Source organism: Amia ocellicauda, assembly GCF_036373705.1.
Source record: "Amia ocellicauda isolate fAmiCal2 chromosome 11 unlocalized genomic scaffold, fAmiCal2.hap1 SUPER_11_unloc_4, whole genome shotgun sequence".
NCBI lineage: Eukaryota > Metazoa > Chordata > Actinopteri > Amiiformes > Amiidae > Amia > Amia ocellicauda.
Window position 1 is genome coordinate 406,431 of NW_027102662.1, and position 22,776 is coordinate 429,206.

A 22,776-nucleotide genomic window follows, 5' to 3' on the forward strand; every position below is an offset into this window, starting at 1 on the left:
ACGCCAGGACGGGTCGTTTTCCGTAGTGTAGTGGCTATCACGTTTGCCTCACACGCGAAAAGTCCCCGGTTCGAAACCGGGCGGAAACAACCCGCGGTGTATTCGTGCCAGTGCCATGTTACCCGTCGCCATCTCTCTGCCCCAAGGCCGGCCGTCGTTTTCTCTTCCTCGGAGTGGCAAGAAATCCTGACCTTGAGAACAAACGATCGCAGAAGGGTAGCTTTGCGAGGCGCTGGAACTCACACTTTTAAAATTGATACATGTTGTAGCTGTTACAATACGACCGTAGCAGGATCAGCGACATTGCTGTTACTCTTATGTAGTCGAAGGCGCAGTATAGCTCTGATAGTCTGGTGGTGACGGAAGACCTCCAGCCGTTTGAACAAGCCATTCAGCATCACCTTGTTGGGCTAAGTGCAGGCACTGTCAGAGCGCAGGGCGACCTGCCTTTGATAGAGTTTCCTAAGTGTCCCGAAATCGGTGCACTCAGAGCGTCCGTCCGTCGACAGGTTGAAATTGTAAACGCTGGTGTAGCCACTTTTAATTAAAATCTGATGATGATGATGTTGTTGTTGTTATTCTTGTTGTCGTCGTAGTCGCCGTCATTATTAATGTTAAAGTAAAGCAGTAGTTAGATTTGTTGCTACCGTAAGGTGTAGAAGGCACAATAGCTCTGATAGTCTGGTGGTGAAGGAAGACCACCAGACGTTTGAACAAGCCATTCAGCATCACCTTGTTGGGTTAAGTGCAGGCACTGTCAGAGTGCAGGGCGTCCTGCCTTTAAAAGAGTTTCCGAAGTGTCCTGATGTGCCCTTTAGCAATGCCAAACAGGTCAGTGAAAATGGCATCCTTTCGCCGCACTTCTCACAGCCTAGCCGACCTGAAACACCTGAGCCCGTTTTACCAGCAGGCTTTAACGCTAACCATTTGAAGCAAGAGGCAGCGGTGTCAGTTTCCGTAGTGTAGCGGTTATCACGTTCGCCTAACGCGCGAAAGGTCCCCGGTTCGAAACCGGGCGGAAACAGCCTACTGTGGGCTGGCCCTTTTCGTCATGCTTGCCCTCGTGGTTCCCCGGAGGCGGTGGGTGTCTTTTCTTCATTGGAGTGCCCGCAATCGATGCACTCAGAGCGTCCGTCCGTCGACAGGTTGAAATTGTAAACGCTGGTGTAGCCACTTTTAATTAAAATCTGATGATGATGATGATGATGATGATGTTGTTGTTGTTGTTCTTGTTGTTGTTGTTCTTGTTGTCATCGTGGTCGCCGTCATTATTATTGTTAAAGTAAAGCAGTAGTTAGATTTGTTGCTACCGTAAGGTGTAGAAGACAACAGTTGGTATGGCGTGTGATATCAAAACATTCAGAATACTTTTAACCTATATAATTTATAAGCTTTGTAAAATAAACCCAAATATCTCTTTTGCGGGGATAAACGCTGTTCTGAGTAGTTTGTGACTTGTTTAATACCAAACAAAGCATCGCTATAAAAAAAAAAAAAAAATCACTGTAAAAGCGCTAGTTATTTTTGATCTTTATAGTTATTTTCTAGGCTCAGGTTGTTTTTTAGCGCTTATAAAGGCCTGAAATATTCTTAGTGGTTGTTGACTATAGGTCTTGATGCTTAAAAATGTTTTTTTGAGAGACCAAAAGGTTCTAATAAAAGTTTAGAGTAGAGAGGAGAGAGATCGTCTCCATCTTGGTTTCTATTTGAAATTTGATGCAGTGTCATTTTATTGGTTGGTTTTGATATGTTAATTGGTAACAGGGTGGCACAAAGGCCAGACCAGAACAATGCCTTACAAACAGATCCGGCATGTGGCCATCAGTATAAGTATGAAGGTCTGGTCTTCAGCTCGACAGACTCATACTGACCTTTCGATTTAAGACTAAAGATCAACAATGTCCGGAAACAACATCAGCGATTCGATTTAAACGAGTTTTTAGGCAAGTCTTCAGATTATTTTCATTGACTCAGAGCGTGTTGTGTGCATGTATTGTAAATAAGGCTATAACATCTGTTTTAAGTTCTGTAAAATTATTTTTCAACCAGTCAACAGGAGTTAATTCCCAACGCTGAGGAGATCATCTGGAACAACGACGGTAAGATTTTTGTGTTTGCGCTCATGAGTTCTTATGCATGGGTGTGTGTGGTTTTGATGCGGCTCATTAGAGTTATGAAAACGTTTTAATATATATTAATGCCGGTCTCTTTAATTACACAGAAACTATCGAAAGGCCTGTGATTAATGTCTCCGAGGATCGACCAAGAGAAGTGGTTGTCCCTAGAAAGGCTGTCTGCCGACCGGGTAAGAACTAAACCCCTGTTTGTTTGTATAACGTTTCTGTAAGATGTTTGAGTCCAGTTTTGTTAATTTTAAAAAATTATCCTGTCTAACAGTATTAAGAAACGTGGTTCGAGACAACGAAAGGCCTTCCACATCGAGGGCTTGTTTCGTTTTACCTTCGAGAACCGTAACCTTTCAAGAATCTGAAAGGCCGTTAGCCCCGGTATCTGATAGCTGTGAGTATATGTCTGCAGCCTGTAAGAGGTTAAAGCTTTTTATAAAGCGGTGTGGTTAAAGGTTAAACATGTCTCTTACCTTCACAGCGGTGCAAAAAGCTAAACCAGCCGAAAAACATAAGAAACGATTATTCTGTGGAGGTAAGTAAGATCTTTCAAACTTTAATGTTTTTAAAAGGGCTTTGTTTGCCCGTTGATGGCTAATATTTAAGCGATGGGTGACCGTTTCCTGTAGGGCGGGGGGTTCTGGGAAAGATCTTTAGAAGTCCGGACAGGTCTATGCTTGTTTCTGGGGAACGTGTTTAGAAATGACCGATTGCCGTACCGTCTGGTTAGGAAGTAAAGACGTCCGAAAGGGTTTAGTAAGTTGTTTGGCTTATCTCCCGCTATTATACTTCTGTTTTAAAGTGGTTGTAGGAAAAGGCTTGAAGGTGTTCATTGTATTTAATATTTAAACAGATCGTGAAAACGTTTGTGAAACAGGAAGTCCCGGGATCAGGAAGCGTTTACACTTGGAAGGTTCGTTTAAAAATGAAATGTTGTTGTGTGTGTGTGTGTTTTATTAACAATATTACAGTTTTTAAAGAAACATTTAAGAAACAGTTTATTTACAGCGGCTTCTCTGTTTTACATTTATTATCAAGTCCTAATAAATATATTGTCTGTAAATAATAAGGCGTTGTAGTGAATGTCTAAGGCTATTTTCAAAGGTCTAAAAAAGCTAAAGGTTTTGAATGTCCTGGACATGTTGTTTTAAGTTTGATTTCTGTCACCGTTTAAAGATGTAAATGTAATGTATATTTTTATTCTTCCCAAGACTCTTGGGATAGTCATTCTGTGGATGAGCTATTGAGGACAATTACCCCGTCTAAGTGGGATCAAACATCTTCCCCGGTGAGATCACCGATAGGATCCCCCACGGTGGTCTTGGAGACCCCCCAACATCTACTCAGGCCACAGCCTTCTGGGGGTAATTCAACACCCCAGATTCAGCCCGCCGCATTGTCGGGCGGAACAAATACAGGCATCCAACAACCTCAGGGGTCGCCGTCAGTCAGGGCTGACACACCACCCAACGACGGCCTGGTTTCAACATCGTCCCCCCAGACCCGTTTCTTGGCTACAGAAACGCGGAACAGTACCCCGCGCTTGGCCAGGGTGTCACCGCAAAGGCCTTCTTGGTCTCCGTCCATGAGTATACGCTCGCTCCCTGCCTCCTTCGACCGAGATTTACCGGAGCGACCATCCTTTGAAGCTGAGCCAGGCCACCAGCCCCCGGAGCTACTTACTGAAGGTCGGCATGAGTTGCTACATACTTTGTTACAAAATCAAAGACTTGTGTTAGTGGGGCAAAACCTGGTGATAGAGAGCCAAAACACCCTTATTAATACCCTTACTAACGAATTGTACCGTATTTAATGTTTTAATAGACACAAAACGCCTTACTATTGTGGGTTGTTGGAAAAATAAAAAATAAATTAAAAAATGTCCTGACTTGGTAAAAGAACTCACAAACTAAAGGATTATGAACAAGCTAGGGCCCCAAAAAGACCTTCCCGAGAGAACATCCCCGGCCCTGTTGTGAACTCCTCTGATGTCCCAATGAACCTGGAACTATTACAAATGATAAATGATTTAAATAACCCCCAATTACCACCAATATAATGTGAATTAACAGACTTACCGGTGAACCCCGACCTGTTACAGATGGTCAATGATCTAAATAACCACCTCCCACCGGTAGCGCTTATAGAGGTTCACCCCCTAGTTCACCCCGATTTGTTTGAAATGGTGGAGGCTTTGGAGGAGCTACCCCTACCAAATTCTGCCCCTATTATAAATGATTTGAGACAATTAGAACACAGGATGGCGGCAGAAGCAGCCATCACTATAGAGGAGGGTCTTGACATTAACCGGTTGGATATCTTTGAAGGACTTTTACAGGCTTTAAATGAGCCTCCTCAAAAAGGGGGTTTTGTAGATGTCAGCAGTGGGGGTGTTCGGAATGTGGAGGGTTCTGAGACTGATAAGGCTGTGGAGGACATGCTCTGTGAGAATGTAGGGGGTGAAGGCTTTGTTCAAAATGATGATGTGTCCAAGAGTACCAGTGATCCCGTGATTATAGATAGACCGGCCTATAACAATTTTGAAATGATTCAGCGTTTTAATTTTGCAGAACTTTTAAATTGTGACAATTATGCAGAAATATTTGTCAACATACACGAGGCCTTGCAGAAAATGCTTGAACAGGTTGCTGAAAGGGTCAGACCTCGAGATGTTGTACAGTTAGAACTCAGAGGGGATGATTTGTTTAGCAACCTATCTGTAATGCTGAGTGGAGATAATTTAGACGTCTGGCTAAAATCGAAGCGTTATTGCAAAGTAACGCAGCCATCTTAGCTGATGAAAGTCTGTCTCTGGTAATGAATGTGGTTCGTAACCCTGAGGGTGGGGCGCTTAGAAGACTGTCGAAATGCTTGAAGAACGACATAATTAGGACCAAGCTCAGGCAATTAGTGGTGAGTTCCAGTGGGGACAATAAGCTCTGTTTTGCTTACAGTTTAATAAAACTACTCACCCCCGACATGCCTGAACCCCAAGCTCTGCAAGAGGCTTTAATGCTTCATCAGAGGGCCGGCTTAAACTCTCAACAGATGGTTGCCTTTTCAGACATCACCAAGTTTGAGGAGTTGTTGTCTTTAAAAATTGTTGTGTGGTACCGTTGTGAGGTAAAGGAAAGTATTTGTGAAATTTCAGACACATCCTGAAACCCATACACAGACACTGTTTCTCTTCCTAAGTGATAGTCATTACTTTGGAATAAAGAGTTTGACGGCTTTTTTGGGTTGTTCGTATGTTTGTCATTGGTGTTATAAGGCCTTCAATGATAAGCTTAAGCACCGCTGTGACGGTTACTGTAACGTCTGTTTCAATCCGCAATGTCGTAAGGGTTTGGCCCCTACCATCCGATGTAAAGATTGCTTAAGGATTTGTCTCTCAGCGTTCTGTTTTTCCGAGCATAAGGTACAGAGGGCCGCTGCTGAGAGGGGTTAAAAAATGGAGTTATTGTGATCAAACTAAATGTTGCCCGCAGTGTTGCCTCCAGTACCGTTTTCATGAGGTTAAACCACACAAATGTCTGGAGCCGAGATGCAGGATCTGTAATGCTGATTTAACCCCGGGGTCCGAACACCAGTGCTTTATTCAGCCGGTTAAAAAGGAGCCGCCGCACAACTGGTATGTCTTTTTTGATTTTGAATGCCGGCAAGAAAACGGGGTCCACGTTGCTAATTATATACACTGTATTGACATGTTGGATCGTGAGTGGTCAGCTAGCGGTGAGAGTTGTGTCAGGGATTTCTTTACGCGGTATCGAGGTCCAAAATACCTCAATTACACATTTATTGCCCACAATGCTAAGGGTTATGATTCTTACATTTTGATGAAGTATCTGGTGGAAAATGGGGTGACCCCAAAAATAATAGCTCAGGGTAGCAAGATCATGTGTTTCACCGACGAAGCTTTCAACTAACGTTACATAGACTTGTTAAATTTCCTCCCCATGAAATTGAGCGCTTTGCCTAAGGCTCTGGGTTTTGAGGCTCAGAAGAAAGGTTGGTTCTGCCATTTTTTTAATACTAAGGACACTCAAAATTATCAAGGGTCCTACCCGCCCGCCTCTTATTATGGGGTTGATACTATGATGTCTCATGAGAGGGAGGAATTCTTTAAATGGTACAATACGGTTAAGGGAGGTGTTTTTGATTTCCGAGAAGAGATGGCCGCTTATTATAAAAATGATGTGGTGATCCTTAAAGAAGCCTGTGTGCGTTTCTGCGCCGAGGTTATCAACACATCGGGTCTCAACCCTTTGCAAAGTGTGACCATAGCGTCTCTCTGCATGAAAATGTATCGGTCCAATTTCTTGCAGAAAAACACTATAGCGGTCACCACTTCTGACAACTATCGTGCTAGACAAAAGAACTTTTCGACTGTCTTCATACAGTGGGTGGAATACCTGAGTGCCCGGGATAACATCTTCATCAGACATGCCTTAAATCAAGGGGAAGTAAAAATGGGTCCTTACTACTTGGACGGTTTTAGCGACGTGTCCGGGCGGCGTACCGCTTATGAGTTTGCCGGTTGTATTTACCATGGCTGTCCTCAGTGCTTCGACCCAAACACCTTTAACCCCGTAACACTAAAACTCTGCGGTGATATGTACTATGATTTCCAGGAACGAATTGAAACTTTAAAAAACACCTATGGTTTGAACGTGCTGGTGATTTGGGAACACGAGTGGACGACCCTGAAGCAACAGGATGCGGGGGTACAACGGTTTATGGAAACCTTGGACTTTCCTGAATGTCTAGAGCCCCGGGATGCGTTATTTGGGGGTTGTACCAATGCCCTCTGTTTACATTATGAGGTAAAGGAGGGTGAGAGAGTAGATTACTATGATTTCACCAGTCTGTACCCTTATGTTTACAAGACCAAAATGTACCCGGTGGGGCGTCCAACCATTGTTTATCGTGACTTTCTCGAAATCGGACATTACTTTAGTTTGATCAAAGTCACCATGTACCCTCCTCGCGAGCTGTTCTTACCCGTGTTGCCTTACAGGTGTTCGGGAAAATTGATGTTCCCTCTGTGTAGAACGTGTGTGGAAACTGAAAATCAAACTACCTCTTGTCTGCACAGTGATGAAGAGAGAGCGCTGACGGGTGTCTGGTGTAGCATTGAGCTTGACAAGGCGGTGGAGAAAGGTTACAGAGTCGGTAAGGTGTATGAGGTTTGGCATTTTTCTGAAAAAACTGATACTCTTTTTGCTGATTACATTATGACCCATCTGAAAGGGAAACAGGAGGCATCGGGCTATCCCTCATGGTGTGTTGACTCCGCGGCCAAAGAGCGATACGTTCAGCAATATTTTGAAAAGGAAGGGATCCGTCTAGAGCCGGGGAACATAACTGTAAACCCCGCCAAGAGACAAATGTCCAAACTGATTTTAAACAGTCTGTGGGGTAAGTTTGGGGAAAGAAATTACCGTCTAAACACAACCTTGATTAAAACCCCTGAACTGTTCATAGAATTTATGTTTTCCAAACAACATGCAGTATCACACTTTCAATTCTTAAATGACCACGTGGCACAGGTCCAGTGGAGGGCCCCTAAAGATTTCCCCACCAAACAGGGGAACGTTAATGTTTTCATAGCGGTTTTTACCACGGCTTACGCCCGGCTTGAACTGTACAACTTAATGGATCAGTTGCAGGAACGCACGCTCTATCATGATACTGACTCTGTAATCTTTGTCACCAGGCCAGGGGATTGGGTCCCTCCCCTCGGGGACTACCTTGGGGAGTTAACGAGCGAACTAGATCCTCAGGACCACATAGTGGAGTTTGTTTCAGGGGGTCCTAAGACTTACGCATACAGAACGGCTGCGGGTAAGACCTGTATGAAAGTTAAGGGTTTCACTCTGAACCATTGTAACAACAAGCTCATTAACATCAAGTCTCTGACGACCCTGGTAGAAAGTTTTGTAACGAGAAAGACGCGCCTCCTCGTGAGATTATTACAGCCGGAAATCAGATCTATCGCAATAAAAAGGGGTACACGTTGGAAAATAGATCACTAAACAAACGGTTCAGAGTGGTGTACAATAAAAGAGTGTTGAAGACTGATTATACCACTCTGCCTTATGGATATTAGCGGTGGTTTTGATAACAGACTTCAACACCCTTTCTCCTGTATTATAGCCGGTCCCTCCAATTCGGGGAAGAGCTATCTTATAAAGAACATCATAGAAGATGTGGACGCAACCGTGTCCCAAGCTCTTGACAACATAGTGTGGTGTTACTCTTGCTGGCAACCTCTCTACGATGATTTGGCTTCGAAAAAAAATAATCTGAAATTTGTGCAAGGTCTCCCCGCCTCGTTGTGTGGCGATGACTTGTTCCCGCCCGGTCAAACTAACCTAGTGATCCTTGATGACCTGATGGAGCAGGCCGGTGACAACAGTGAAGTGGAAAAAGCTTTCACAAAGTACACTCATCATAGGAATTTAAGTATTATTTATTTAGTTCAAAATCTATTTTTTCAAGGTAAAAAAAGCCGCACTATTAATTTAAATGCCAATTATATAATTCTTTTTAAAAACCCCAGAGATAAACTACAGGTCACCGTCTTGGCTCGTCAAATGTACCCTAACCAGACCAAGTTCTTTTTGGAGGCATTTGAGGATGCCACCAAAAAACCCTACGGGTACTTGATTGCGGAATTAAATGCACAAACCCCAGAAGACTTTCGCCTAAGAACAGGTTTGTGCCCGCACGATTGGCCGGCAGTCTATGTGCTAAAGAAAAGGAAATAAATAAGAATGTCTGTTCGGATTAAAAGAAATCTGCCGCTTTTGCAAATGTTATTTGAGAGGAGCCCGCGCCATAGGAAAGCTGTGCTGGCAGGGGCCCCCTAGGATTTGATCGAGACCCTGTGTGAAATAGCTTTTAACATCTTACGCGGTAATATACCCCTAACCCCTTCTCAACATTCTAAACTCAAAAAACAAAAAGCGGTTATCAAGATCATCGCTAATAAGAAGTATTCTATTAAAAGAAAAAGAAAGAAGATTAATCAAACCGGGGGTTTTATAGGACCGCTGTTGAGCATAGCCGTGCCTTTCCTAACCAGTCTTCTAGCTTCCAGAGTGGGTTAATAATGGAATATGCTCAGAAAATGTTTTTGATCCCTCAGGAGCAGCTTGAGAAACTGAGAAAAAATGTTGTCGGGCCAGAGCCCATTAGACAAACGGCCGAAAACAACCTGGACTCTGAAATGAAAGCTATACAGGCCAGGGCCGATTTAAATCAGTATTCCAAAGCCAAGTTGTATACCAACACGTTACAGCGCTACCTCCGTCTGGTTAGACAGGGTGAAAAAGATCAAAACATTTTAACTTTAACCATGGCCTCTCAAGAAAATGGTTCTGGGGCTGATGCGGGGGGTACGGTTGATAAAGATGTTGCGGTGACCGAACCTGTTGAGAGTTCAGAGGGAGATGTTGTAACGGATGTTTTGAGAAACATGCCGGCCAGAAGCAAAAGACATGCAGAATATATCCTGCACAAAATGGTTCAGAAACCGCGGGTAACGGCTTGGAATGAACTGGGTGAATTTGTTTTTAAAGGACAACTGATCAAAGGTTCACACATGTTTGATTTGTTGAAGAGTGTCACTAGCACTAATAAGGTACCCGATAGTCGCCGACCTGTAGGCTGGAATGCTTTCCTACAGGCGATGGCCTGTCTGAACATGCCCCAATCAACAGTTCCTAACCAGGAAACGCGACAAAAAATCCGTCTGTGTAAAGAGGTGGAGCCTGATCTGACTCCGATATCTCATTACTCTGACCGTGCTGAGCTTCCATCCTCAGGATCTATCCATCGTTGGGAAGCTTATTAATCACATGTTTTTATTTGTCTCCCCTGTAAATAATGACCCGACAAACAATTTTTTATTTTTATTTTTTATTTTTCAAATGTTGTACATTTATTTATACCATAACCCCTGCTTTGTATAATAATTGTGTTGAATAAAAACAAAACTAATGATTCAAAGGCTGTTTTCATTATTTTTTCACCTTAACACGCATGACATCTTTTAAAATCCTCACAAGAACATCCCATCTGTATACACGGCTGGCTAGGGTCGTAAGTCATTGTGTTATAAGGGGGGGTCCACAGTGTCCTGACAAACTCTGCCACTTTTTTATCATTTTGGCCTAAATCCTCACTGTACAAGGCCATAATATCGGGGTATGACCTTCCTTTAGATCTATGATATAAGAAAAACACACAGTGTTGACCACAAGTGAAGGTCTGAAGACTTTGTACTTGACGACCGCTGTAAATGGTTTCTTGACAGTTGTTGAGCAGAAAGTTATTGATCTTCCGAGGGAAAGGTCTGAAATCCGGGGGGTTTGCATAGGAATCAAAAAATTCACCACGGTGGTCCTCCCTTAGATAAATAGCCAGCCAATGTTCTCCGGGCATATTTTTAGGGTGTGTGTTGATTATGTACATTGCAGGTAAATTCTTGATCTTAAATTTAGGCAGCTGATCGCAGGTGTAGACTCCTTGAAACAGTTTCCGTGAGCTGGCCAGGGCATTCATGATGTGGTTGAGCTCTCTGGTGTTCATTTTAATAATAATCATACATAACGTTTCTCCTCTGATTCACCTCAATAATGTTGTCAAACACTGCATACACGACCATATTTACAGTGCGTGGTAGAGGCTGCTTGAAACGCATCTCCAAACGCATATTGCCCGTCTTCATCAGTGAAAAATGTTGTCCACACTCTTCGTCAGGGGTCAGGTTGAAACCGTACAGGGTGTAACCGCTGCAGTATTCCCGGCGATCGATCAGCAGAGTTTGATCCTTGAGATGGCGACCCGTAGCCAGTACTAGACTGTCATATTCACGAACCGCATTGCCGTTTTCAAAGTCAGGTTGAAAAGGTCTGGATGGAACCTGCACACCATCGACGTACAACGCTATAAATTCCGCGTTATAATGTTTAAAGTTAAAGGGGTTCTTGTTGTAAACCCCGGTAAATGCATCATTATCTTCGAGACCTATAATAACCTGTTTTGGGAGCTGTCCTAGAAACAGATTTTCCTGGTTCATCACCCGTGTCCCTGCGGGGATACTGTGGACTTTCATATAGACTCTTTCGATCGGGTACTTGGCGTTTGCCGTCATTAACGCCTGCGCGTGTCCTAGTTTAACCGCCGGGGAGACGGACACTTTTTTCACAAACAGCGAGGCCGATAATATGGTCAGTTTATATTTTTCAGTATCAGGGGTCATCAGACAAAAAGCACTTTTACTACGGATCATTTTAATTTTAATGTCTACCCCGTTGAGCATGAGTTTTTCTTGGAAAAATATGTCTGCATGGATATGCCCCATTAGCTCAAAGGTCCTCCCTTCTGTTGAAAAGGCCGTTCTTTTTTGCAAACCCTTATTGAGTCCCTCTGGATCCTTGTCGTCCATAGCTTCCGGGATGTCTTTGAAGAAAAGGCCGGGGCTGAACTGTTTGCTTAGGGTCTCCTCACTATAATTAAGTATACACTCCATCATGGCTCTATAGGGGTAAGTATTGCTGCTTTGACTAATGAGCCGATCTCCCAGGGTCACATCCACCTGTGAAAACATGGTGGCCACCGGGTAATTGATGACCCCAGCGTTGGTCGTCTTCTCGATTGCATCGCCATCCTCATCAGTCACTTTACAGTTCATTAAAATAAATGTGTTATTCAAATCAATATAATCCTCGCAATTGCCAGCTATAAAAAACTACAGAGGGGCCGTGTCTGAAATTGCAGAAAGAGGGGGAATCTCTACATATATGCTCTTATCTATACTCGTTTGAGTGTGTGGAACTGTAAACAGATCCAGTTCTGATTTGACGCATTCTTCCGATAGACTGTGGACAAAAGACATGTTTAAAAGATGTATCCTGAGGCTCTATTTTTCTTTCTTTGAGACTTTCTTTTTGCAGGTTTTTTCTTGTGCTGCTTCCTTTTCCGAGTGTTTCCACGATATGTTGGAGAATGAGAGATTCTTCGTTTTTTGTTAGCCACGGATATTTGTCGCCCCCTGGTGGACACATGCTGTTTCTTCTTTTACCCCCCCTCCTCGCCATTACCATGAGACCCGAACCCTCCTGATGCTCATGGCTAGCTGCCCGGTTCATAACATTGGTGAACACGTCACTAACAATATTTTTAGCCGCTGATTTCAAGTGGGGTCTGGCTATAGCAAAGCCTCTCTTAAGCAGGGGTATGGCCATTCTAAAGAGACCACGAAAGAGTCCTCCTAGACCGGCGCCATACATTGTGGGGGCTCCTACAATACCGGGCAAGCCGTTCCATCTTGCATCTTGTAATAATCCACATAGGCGCTAGGATCTACATAACCCCTCGAGGTAGCCATTTTAATAATGTACAAACTGTTTCAGGGGTCGAAAATGTAGTTTGACATTAACTTTACCGAAGCGGAAGGGTACGTTGATATTCTGATCCGATTCTACTTCGATCGTGATGTTGTCAAAGTGGGTCTTTGAGACTGGTACGTAGTGTGGTTTGTCATAAGTAATTGTGACCATGTCATTGCTTTTACCTTTAATAAGTACATTTCTCAAAAGGGGGACATAACTATCCCAGACCCTCTGGTGGGTTATGATATCCGTATACACATAAAGAGTGTAAAAGCCGCCCCACCACTTCTGAGAACCTGCTCTCTGTGTTAGAATAGAACCCAAATATACGCCCCAGTTGGCCGCTGGTTTGAATGCTAATACCTGGTTTTGACACCTTGTACACTCTGTTTTTAATAGGGTTGTAATATAGCTTGATGTTGGGGGTGCCTTCTGAGAACTGTTTATGCATCTCATCTAATATTTTATCCACATTGTCATAATAACCTCCTTGTATAGTGAATGTCCATTGACTCTTTTTAACATCATCAAAAATGGCGAAGGTGGCATCCTTATCTTGTAAAACAGCCCAAGTGTAAGGATACTGTATTTCCGCCAACCCCACTTCCCACGACCCCCTTAGATCTATAGATTTTCCAAATTGTACCGTGTAACTGGGTATTTCATTTTTAGGATATATATCGAGAGAGGCATTACTGGGTAGAGTCACGTAGAAGCCTCCTGATTCCATCTTGAGAATCGAAAGTAATGCCCCCAACACACCCGCGGGCATGTTGTTATAAGGATTGAATATCGCAAACCTGTTGTTCCGGGACCCAACTATTGAACTTTTCAGGCCATCCAAGCCATTTCATCAACACATATTTTTTCCGGTTCTGGGTTTTTTCAGCTAATATCTTTTCAACTCTGTATACACTGTCTTTACCCACAATAATATTTTGTAACTCGGCTTCGTAAAACGTTCCTTCTATATCCTCCCTGTCATAGTCTTTTAACCGGTACACGGGGGGGTCTCTAGCCAACTGTTCGGTAACTGTAAAATATTCGTCAGAAAATGTTTGTTCATAACCTTTGGCAAAAGTACTCCTTAGCTTTGAAACGCGAACCACATCACCGATGTTGAACTAATAAGTAGTTTTTCCCTTCTTAATAAATGGTCGGTATAATTTTTTATAGACCTTAAAAGAATTACTTTGATCAACATCTAAAGGCTTCATTTTAATACTGGTGTGTTACCCTTGGTTGTAAGCATCGATAAAATCCTGAACTTTATCAAAATACTTGAACGTGTGGACCGCTGTAAAATATCTCCACATTTTGGTCTTTATGGTGCGGTTAAACCTCTCCACTACCGATGCCCTAAGCTCATTACCGGTGGTGAAATGATGTATTTTGTGTCTCTTCAGTAGATTCTGAAATTCTCTGTTGAGAAACTCTTTTCCTTTTTCAGTCTGCAGTTTTTTAGGACATCGACCCTGGGACAATATATCCTCAAAGGCCCTTGTCACCGCCCGACCTGTTTTATTATGTAGAATGCGAGCCCAGGCATATTTTGATAACACATCGATACACATCAACATCAATTTGTGACCATTGTTATGTTTTGATAAATTTGACATATCGACTAGATCCATTTGCCATTGTGAATCTATGTCAGTTGCATATACGCGGTTTCTTTAAAAGTTAATCCTGAGAGGTTTATGTAAGGTATAGGCGTCTTGTTCCCGTAACCATTCTGAAACAACCACATCATTAACCTTCACTCCAGCCTCAGCGAGTCCTCTTTGAAAACCCTTCTTACCCGCCAAACCCCCAATCTTGGCTGGGTTGTAGTATAGTTCCTGCATTTGGGGAGCTTGCCGAGTCATTCTGTCAAATAACCACACAGACCCACACTATGCGCAAAGTTTTTATACAAGGTTTTTTATTCAACTTCAGGAGAGCAGATACCCCTTTTTAGACATTTGAGAAAAGTATAACATACACAACAATTTTTTCTACGGTCCAGACAAAAAGAAATCAGATGATTGGTTACTTGATCTATATCAACAAATATACCTGTTTCTTTATCTTGTAGGCACACACCTCAGTTACATATGTAAATAAAACAACAATATGACCTATTTTAAAAGTAAACAGAGGTGTATTAAACATGCTCAGTAAAAGGTCATACAGATGTTGATGAAATGGCCTAATATCATTCTTGGCCCCCTTGAGCCCTTCATCCCAGTGTTCGTACCCCCCGGTCTTTGTTACAGCAGCCATTCACTTTTCCAGGTTTGAAAGTTGATCCTCATCGATGGTTAAATCTGTAGAGAAAAGGCTCGCGTTGGCTACTTTTCTGTCAAGCACATGGTGTAATAGCGCTCTCAGGTTAGCTGCAGAGTGTTGATGACAGAACCAGTTGCAGAAGCAGTCCAGAACATTCCCCATGTTCAAAGTCCCTTAGTTCAGGTCAGAGTCTGAATCAGTGGCGTAGATGTCGAATTCTTCGTCGCTGCCCCCAGCTTTAACTTCTTTACGGAAGAAATAAGCTTTTAGCTTGCCAGCGGTTTTTCTACTCGGCTCATCCAGGTCATTGAGCAGCTGCCCAAGTTTCTCTATTATAAACGGCTCCTTTTTCAGCTCCAGCAAAATCTCATCTATGATTTTCTGGACTTGTCCCACAGTGACATGTATGTGGGAGTAAGAGAGCGCCTTGATTAGTGCCGGTTTCAGCCACGGTTTGTTCAGTCTTCTGTAAAACACGTTGAAATAGAACAGGAAATAGTAACGGTCTGGTTCAAACAAACAACTGTGTCTCAACTGACTGGGGTGATTCACTTCACACCCCCGACAGACTTCTTTCAGAGCTCGGTCGATGAGAGCACTCAGAATATACACCAGGGTGCTTTTAACCACTCTGCTTACTTGGTCACATACCCCGGGCATAAATCCTGCGTCTTCATCACGCCCCCGGGACAGTCCGATGCTCATTGGGTCGCCTGGTGGTTTGTGGGGTGTTTCTCCATCCATTGGACTGACCCCCTCCTGAGACGCACAGACGGTAGACAGTTCGGCAAAATCGAGGCCCTCCATGAGCTCCAGAGGCTGGGGATCCCCGAGACTCATTTGGACATCCATCGCACCGCATGTTGTTTCGTCCTGAGGGACCGGGGTCTGAGGTCTTGGAGAGTAACCACAGTCAAAGGGTTCCAGAGTGTATACAAAATCTGGGGAATAGAACCAGGGGTGATCCCGGGTTTGAAGAGGCCTGTAGAGCCTGTCGACGTCCGCAGCTTTCGGGTAAGACATTCTCTTTAATTTTAAACCATGAATGAATTGTTGCACCTTTTATCCTATCTCTTCACTACGTCACGACACACCGCCCTCTTAGAAGAGAGTAGCCCCTGAGCCGTCAGACCCCCCTCCAAAACCCCACACGTCGTCTGTCGTAGTTCTGCAAGCTTTCCCATTCACACCTTTCAAAACCCTGAGTCGGAGACTCCATTTCGCATTCTCTTGGACCCTCTTGCAAGCCTTCTAGAGTCTTATCCACAAGCCCCAGATCTCTCCAGGCCATCACCTTCAACCAGTCCTCATAAGAGTATTCAATTACCGTCTCAAAAGGTTCCAACGTACCCTCCTTCTCTCCCAAAGCAAGAAGCTCCACTCCAACATAGCTGGGATCCCTTTTAAAGCGGTAACCCCGTCGAGCCCCCCAGAACAACACCCAGGAGCGTTCAATCTTCAAATTGGTGAGTACAGGAACCCTTGCCCGGGATTGTTTCTTGCGGGGTTTCATGTTGATGTCGCTGGACATGTTGAAGAAGCGGGATGTTTCAGAAGCTGAGAATTAAAGAGGTATTGCCTAAAAGAAGCGCGGGTTCTTAAATAGAGAGGAGAGTTTCGGGGCGTTGCCTTCAGAGGGGTGGGGGTATTTATGGGTGGCCTTGTTGTTCAGGGTTTTATGGGTGCACACTTTCTGACGGATATGACGTAGGAATAATTAAGGAAATAACTCTACCTAAAATCACGCCCCCCAATTATGACGTAGGAATATTAATAAGCTTAGGGCATACGTCATAACAAAATAGGCCGCGCCCAAAAAACCCTACTATCTACTCTTATGTAGTTGAAGGCGCAGTATAGCTCTCATAGTCTGGTGGTGACGGAAGACCACCAGCCGTTTGAACAAGCCATTCAGCATCACCTTGTTGGGTTAAGTGCAGGCACTGTCAGAGCGCAGGGCGTCCTGCCTTTGAAAGAGTTTCCGAAGTGTCCTGATGTGCCCTTTAGCAATGCAAAATAGGTCAGTGAAAATAGAAACCTTTATCTCACAGGCTGGCCCACGGGAAACGCCTGTGCGCGTTTTATCAGCCTGCTTCGATGGGAGGCATTCGAAACGCCAGGACGGGTCGTTTTCCGTAGTGTAGTGGCTATCACGTTTGCCTCACACGCGAAAGGTCCCCGGTTCGAAACCGAGCGGAAACACCCCGTGGTTCACGCGTGCCAGTGCCATGTTACCTGTCGCCATCTCTCTGCCCCAAGGCCGGCCGTCGTTTTCTCTTCCTCGGAGTGGCAAGAAATCCTGACCTTGAGAACAAACGATCGCAGAAGGGTAGCTTTGCGAGGCGCTGGAACTCACACTTTTAAAATCGATACATGTTGTAGCTGTTACAATACGACCGTAGCAGGATCAGCGACATTGCTGTTACTCTTATGTAGTCGAAGGCGCAGTATAGCTCTGATAGTCTGGTGGTGACGGAGGACCTCCAGCCGTTTGAACAAGCCATTCAGCATCACCTTGTTGGGCTAAGTGCAGGCACTGTCAGAGCGCAGGGCGACCTCCCTTTGATAGAGTTTCCTAAGTGTCCCGAAATCGGTGCACTCAGAGCGTCCGTCCGTCGACAGGTTGAAATTGTAAACACTGGTGTAGCCACTTTTAATTGAAATATGATGATGATGATGATGATGTTGTTGTTCTTGTTCTTGTTGTTGTTGTTGTTCTTGTTTTTCTTGTTGTCGTCGTGGTCGCCGTCATTATTATTGTTAAAGTAAAGCAGTAGTTAGATTTGTTGCTACCGTAAGGTGTAGAAGGCACAATAGCTTTGTGATTGTCTGATGGTGGCACAAGACGAGCAGCAGCTGTTTGAACAAGCCATTGAGCATCACCTTGTTGGGGTAAGTGTAAGTCTTGTCATAGCTCAGGGCGTTCTTCCTTTGAAAGAGTTTCCAAAGTGTCCTGATGTGCCCTTGAGCAATGCAAAATAGGTCAGTGAAAATAGAAACCTTTATCTCACAGGCTGGCCCACGGGAAACCCCCGTGCGCGTTTTACCAGCCGGCTTCGATGGGAGCCATTTGAAACACCAGGACGGGTCGGTTTCCGTAGTGTAGTGGCTATCACGTTCGCCTCACACGCGAAAGGTCCCTGGTTCGAAACCGGGCGGAAACAACCCGCGGTGCACGCGTGCCAGTGCCGTGTTACCCGTCGCCATCTCTCTGCCCCAAGGCCGGCCGTCGTTTACTCTTCCTCGGAGTGGCAAGAAATCCTGACCTTGAGAACAAACGATCGCAGAAGGGTAGCTTTGCGAGGCACTGGAACTGACACTTTTAAAATCGATACATGTTGTTGCGTTACAATACGACCGTAGCAGGATCGGCGACATTGCTGTTACTCTTATGTAGTTGAAGGCGCAGTATAGCTCTGATAGTCTGGTGGTGACGGAAGACCACCAGCCGTTTGAACAAGCCATTCAGCATCACCTTGTAGGGCTAAACGCAGGCACTGTCAGAGCGCAGGTCGTCCTGCCTTTGAAAGAGTTTCCGAAGTGTCCCGAAATCGGTGCACTCAGAGCGTTCGTCCATCGACAGGTTGAAATTGTAAACGCTGGTGTAGCCACTTTTAATTAAAATCTGATGATGATGATGTTGTTGTTGTTATTCTTGTTGTCGTCGTAGTCGCCGTCATTATTAATGTTAAAGTAAAGCAGTAGTTAGATTTGTTGCTACCGTAAGGTGTAGAAGGCACAATAGCTCTGATAGTCTGGTGGTGAAGGAAGACCACCAGACGTTTGAACAAGCCATTCAGCATCACCTTGTTGGGTTAAGTGCAGGCACTGTCAGAGCGCAGGGCGTCCTGCCTTTAAAAGAGTTTCCGAAGTGTCCTGATGTGCCCTTTAGCAATGCCAAACAGGTCAGTGAAAATGGCATCCTTTCGCCGCACTTCAGACGCCATCTCACAGCCTAGCCGACCTGAAACACCTGAGCCCGTTTTACCAGCAGGCTTTAACGGTAACCATTTGAAGCAAGAGGCAGCGGTGTCAGTTTCCGTAGTGTAGCGGTTATCACGTTCGCCTAACGCGCGAAAGGTCCCCGGTTCGAAACCAGGCGGAAACAGCCTACTGTGGGCTGGCCCTTTTCGTCATTCTTGCCCTCGTGGTTCCCCGGAGGCGGTGGGTGTCTTTTCTTCATTGGAGTGCCCGCAATCGATGCACTCAGAGCGTCCGTCCGTCGACAGGTTGAAATTGTAAACGCTGGTGTAGCCACTTTTAATTAAAATCTGATGATGATGATGATGATGATGTTGTTGTTGTTGTTCTTGTTGTCATCGTGGTCGCCGTCATTATTATTGTTAAAGTAAAGCAGTAGTTAGATTTGTTGCTACCGTAAGGTGTAGAAGACAACAGTTGGTATGGCGTGTGATATCAAAACATTCAGAATACTTTTAACCTATATAATTTATAAGCTTTGTAAAATAAACCCAAATATATCTTTTGCGGGGATAAACGCTGTTCTGAGTAGTTTGTGACTTGTTTAATACCAAACAAAGCATCGCTATAAAAAAAAAAAAAAAATCACTGTAAAAGCGCTAGTTATTTTTGATCTTTATAGTTATTTTCTAGGCTCAGGTTGTTTTTTAGTGCTTATAAAGGCCTGAAATATTCTTAGTGGTTGTTGACTATAGGTCTTGATGTTTAAAATTTTTTTTTTGAGAGACCAAAAGGTTCTAATAAAAGTATAGAGTAGAGAGGAGAGAGATCGTCTCCATCTTGGTTTCTATTTGAAATTTGATGCAGTGTCATTTTATTGGTTGGTTTTGATATGTTAATTGGTAACAGGGCGGCACAAAGACCAGACCAGAACAATGCCTTACAAGCAGATCCGGCATGTGGCCATCAGTATAAGTATGAAGGTCTGGTCTTCAGCTCGACAGACTCATACTGACCTTTCGATTTAAGACTAAAGATCAACAATGTCCGGAAACAACATCAGCGATTCGATTTAAACGAGTTTTTAGGCAAGTCTTCAGATTCTTTTCATTGACTCAGAGCGTGTTGTGTGCATGTATTGTAAATAAGGCTATAACATCTGTTTTAAGTTCTGTAAAATTATTTTTCAGCCAGTCAACAGGAGTTAATTCCCAACGCTGAGGAGATCATCTGGAACAACGACGGTAAGATTTTTGTGTTTGCGCTCATGGGTTCTTATGCATGGGTGTGTGTGGTTTGAAGCGGCTCATTAGAGTTATGAAAACGTTTTAATATATATTAATGCCGGTCTCTTTAATTACACAGAAACTATCGAAAGGCCTGTGATTAATGTCTCCGAGGATCGACCAAGAGAAGTGGTTGTCCCTAGACAGGCTGTCTGCCGACCGGGTAAGAACTAAACCCCTGTTTGTTTGTATAACGTTTCTGTAAGATGTTTGAGTCCAGTTTTGTTAATTTAAAAAAATTATCCTGTCTAACAGTATTAAGAAACGTGGTTCGAGACAACGAAAGGCCTTCCACATCGAGGGCTTGTTTCGTTTTACCTTCGAGAACCGTAACCTTTCAAGAATCTGAAAGGCCGTCAGCCCCGGTATCTGATAGCTGTGAGTATATATCTGCAGCCTGTAAGAGGTTAAAGCTTTTTATAAAGCGGTGTGGTTAAAGGTTAAACATGTCTCTTACCTTCACAGCGGTGCAAAAAGCTAAACCAGCCGAAAAACATAAGAAACGATTATCCTGTGGAGGTAAGTAAGATCTTTCAAACTTTAATGTTTTTAAAAGGGCTTTGTTTGCCCATTGAGGGCTAATATTTAAGCGATGGGTGACCGTTTCCTGTAGGGCGGGGGGTTCTGGGAAAGATCTTTAGAAGTCCGGACAGGTCTATGCTTGTTTCTGGGGAACGTGTTTAGAAATGACCGATTGCCGTACCGTCTGGTTAGGAAGTAAAGCCGTCCGAAAGGGTTTAGTAAGTTGTTTGGCTTATCTCCCGCTATTATACTTCTGTTTTAAAGTGGTTGTAGGAAAAGGCTTGAAGGTGTTCATTGTATTTAATATTTAAACAGATCGTGAAAACGTTTGTGAAACAGGAAGTCCCGGGATCAGGAAGCGTTTACACTTGGAAGGTTCGTTTAAAAATGAAATGTTGTTGTGTGTGTGTGTGTTTTATTAACAATATTACAGTTTTTAAAGAAACATTTAAGAAACAGTTTATTTACAGCGGCTTCTCTGTTTTAAATTTATTATCAAGTCCTAATAAATATATTGTCTGTAAATAATAAGGCGTTGTAGTGAATGTCTAAGGCTATTTTCAAAGGTCTAAAAAAGCTAAAGGTTTTGAATGTCCTGGACATGTTGTTTTAAGTTTGATTTCTGTCGCCGTTTAAAGATGTAAATGTAATGTATATTTTTATTCTTCCCAAGACTCTTGGGATAGTCATTCTGTGAATGAGCTATTGAGGACAATTACCCCGTCTAAGTGGGATCAAACATCTTTCCCGGTGAGATCACCGAGAGGATCCCCCACGGTGGTCTTGGAGACCCCCCAACATCTACTCAGGCCACAGCCTTCTGGGGGTAATTCAACACCCCAGATTCAGCCCGCCGCATTGTCGGGCGGAACAAATACAGGCATCCAACAACCTCAGGGGTCGCCGTCAGTCAGGGCTGACACACCACCCAACGACGGCCTAGTTTCAACATCGTCCCCCCAGACCCGTTTCTTGGCTACCGAAACGCGGAACAGTAACCCCGCGCTTGGCCAGGGTGTCACCGCAAAGGCCTTCTTGGTCTCCGTCCATGAGTATACACTCGCTCCTTGCCTCCTTCGACCGAGATTTACCGGAGCGACCATCCTTTGAAGCTGAGCCAGGCCACCAGCCCCCGGAGCTACTTCCTGAAGGTCGGCATGAGTTGCTACATACTTTGTTACAAAATCAAAGACTTGTGTTAGTGGGGCAAAACCTGGTGATAGAGAGCCAAAACACCCTTATTAATACCCTTACTAACGAATTGTACCGTATTTAATGTTTTAATAGACACAAAACGCCTTACTATTGTGGGTTGTTGGAAAAATAAAAAATAAATTAAAAAATGTCCTGACTTGGTAAAAGAACTCACAAACTAAAGGATTATGAACAAGCTAGGGCCCCAAAAAGACCTTCCCGAGAGAACATCCCCGGCCCTGTTGTGAACTCCTCTGATGTCCCAATGAACCTGGAACTATTACAAATGATAAATGATTTAAATAACCCCCAATTACCACCGATAGAATGTGAATTAACAGACTTACCGGTGAACCCCGACCTGTTACAGATGGTCAATGATCTAAATAACCACCTCCCACCGGTAGCGCTTATAGAGGTTCACCCCCTAGTTCACCCCGATTTGTTTGAAATGGTGGAGTCTTTGGAGGAGCTACCCCGACCAAATTCTGCCCCTATTATAAATGATTTGAAACAATTAGAACACAGGATGGCGGCAGAAGCAGCCATCACTATAGAGGAGGGTCTTGACATTAACCGGTTGGATATCTTTGAAGGACTTTTACAGGCTTTCAATGAGCCTCCTCAAAAAGGGGGTTTTGTAGATGTCAGCAGTGGGGGTGTTCGGAATGTGGAGGGTTCTGAGACTGATAAGGCTGTGGAGGACATGCTCTGTGAGAATGTAGGGGGTGAAGGCTTTGTTCAAAATGATGATGTGTCCAAGAGTACCAGTGATCCCGTGATTATAGATAGACCGGCCTATAACAATTTTGAAATGATTCAGCGTTTTAATTTTGCAGAACTTTTAAATTGTGACAATTATGCAGAAATATTTGTCAACATACACGAGGCCTTGCAGAAAATGCTTGAACAGGTTGCTGAAAGGGTCAGACCTCGAGATGTTGTACAGTTAGAACTCAGAGGGGATGATTTGTTTAGCAACCTATCTGTAATGCTGAGTGGAGATAATTTAGATGTCTGGCTAAAATCGAAGCGTTATTGCAAAGAAACGCAGCC

At 43.9% G+C, this 22,776-nt stretch overlaps 3 non-coding genes across 3 annotated transcripts; all 3 read left to right on the top strand.

Moving 5' to 3' along the window:
* Positions 1–951: 951 nt before the first annotated feature.
* Positions 952–1,024, top strand: trnav-aac (transfer RNA valine (anticodon AAC)). Its single transcript has one exon. It is a non-coding gene; the product is annotated as a tRNA-Val (tRNA).
* A 16,864-nt stretch (positions 1,025–17,888) lies between these two features.
* Positions 17,889–17,961, top strand: trnav-cac (transfer RNA valine (anticodon CAC)). Its single transcript has one exon. It is a non-coding gene; the product is annotated as a tRNA-Val (tRNA).
* Positions 17,962–18,832: 871 nt separating this feature from the next.
* trnav-aac (transfer RNA valine (anticodon AAC)) lies at positions 18,833–18,905 on the top strand. The gene has a single exon. It is a non-coding gene; the product is annotated as a tRNA-Val (tRNA).
* The last annotated feature ends 3,871 nt before the right edge of the window (positions 18,906–22,776 follow it).